Genomic DNA, 2,250 nt, shown 5'->3' with positions numbered 1-2,250 from the left:
GCAGGAATTCAGACTTGGAACGGACCAGAAGACGCACAGGACTCCTGCGCAATTCCACCGGAGACACTCCGGAGATGTGTGAACCGGATCCATAGAGAGCTGGTCACAATCTCCTGAAACCCGCATCCAATTCACAATAGTGTTATCCAGCCTCAAGGGTCACCTCTGATAAGCCATGGGTACCTGGTACACCTTTTATTATATAATAAAGGGGTATAATATTATATCACTGAGCTGTAATTTACTATGTAATATATACAATAATGTATATATAAACCTGCAGAGGAACCCACAAACATATAGGGGTTACCTCAGATGAGCAACAGGTACCTGGTACACCTCTAGGTATAATAATGGGGGGCACTATTATATCATTGAGCTATTGTACACTAGAGCTGCACAATTAATCGTCAAGATTCGTTATCACGATCCTGACTAAAGTGTTTCACAATTCTTTCTCTGCAAAGAATTCTCTCTGCTCTTCTGAAGTCACAGCCCTCAAAAGAAAGGAAGAGAAAAACCAGGCAGTCTGCCAAGAATCACAACATTCTTTATCAGTTGAAGTCTAAACATTGTAACAATTTGTCAATGGAATAGACTTTGTGTGTAAGTGAAAAAAAGTGTAACCACTTAAACACTAAACCTTTTTCTGACATTTGTTGGTTTCAAGTTAAAAATCATATTTTTTTTTTTTCCTAGAAAATTACTTAGAAACCCCAAACATTTATATATATATATATATATATATATATATATATATATATATATATATATTTTAGTAGACACCCTAGAGAATAAAATGGCGGTTGTTGCAATATTTTATGTCACACTGTATCTGTGCAGCGATCTTTCAAATGCAATTTTTTTTAAAAAAAATTACTTTAATGAATTAAAAAAAAAAAAAAACTAACCAGTAAAGTTAGCCCATTTTTTTTTTTTTGTATAATGTGAAAGATTTTACATCGCGAGAATCGTGATCTTTTTATTCTAAGCAAAAAAATCGAGATTCTCATTTTGGCCAGAATCGTGCAGCTCTATTATACACCATATAATATGTAATGTATAGAATATTGTATGTATAAACCCCACAAATATTTAAGGAATGCATTACAACGCAGTGGCCTGTATATATACATACACATATATATATACATACACACACATATAAAATGTATGTATGAACCCCCTAAACATTCAGGGGCCCCCTCAGAGGAAACAGGGGTACCTGGTACACCTCATATTATATAATAAAGGGGTATATTAATACATTATTGAGCTGTTATACACCCTATATTGTATGATATATATATATATATATATATATATATATATATATATATATAATAATGTACATCTAAACCCATACACATTCAGGGGTCACCTCAGAGGAGACCGGGTACATGGTACACATCATTTATGTAATAAAGTGTATATTATATCACTGAGCTGTTATACACCCTATATTGTATGTATAATAATGTATGTATGAACCCATAAACATTCCGGGGTCCCCTTAGAGGAAACAGGGGGACCTGGTACACCTCATTTTATATAATAAAGCGGTATATTAATATATAATTGAGCTGTTATACACCCTTTATTTTATGTAATATAAATGATAATGTACGTATAAATCCACAAACATTCAGGGGTCACCTCAGAGGAGAACAGGGTACCTGGTACACCTCATATTATATAACAAAGGAATATATTATATAACTGAGCTGTTATACACCCTATATTGTGTGTAATATATAATGTATGTATGAACCCCTAAACATTCAGGGGGCACCTGATACACCTCATTTTATGTAATAAAGGGGAATTAATATGTCATTGAGTTGTTATACAACCTATATCGTATGATTTATACTATATATATATATATATATATATATATATATATATATATGAACCCATAAACTTATTCAGGGGTCACCTCAGAGGAGACAGGGGTACCTGGTACACTGCATATTATATAATGGTTTATTATTATATAACTGATCGGTTGTAGGTATAGTTTATGTAACCTAACCACCCAGGACCTCACAAATGACATTCAGTCGTGTATTTCCTTGATTTGGAGGTCGGGCGAGCTGTGTGAGGAGAGTCCGCCATGATCTGTGACACACACGGCGGGTTCTCCGCTCTCAGCGCCATGACACTCACACCCTCCTCATACACTGTGATAGATATGGAGGACGGGCTCGGAGCCCTCATAGATGTATATGTGTGATTTATTTTATTGAT

The sequence above is a fragment of the Aquarana catesbeiana genome, linkage group LG09, assembly GCF_042186555.1.
Source record: "Aquarana catesbeiana isolate 2022-GZ linkage group LG09, ASM4218655v1, whole genome shotgun sequence".
Lineage (NCBI taxonomy): Eukaryota > Metazoa > Chordata > Amphibia > Anura > Ranidae > Aquarana > Aquarana catesbeiana.
The sequence above is the reverse complement of the archived record's forward strand: the minus strand, read 5'-3'. Positions refer to the sequence as shown.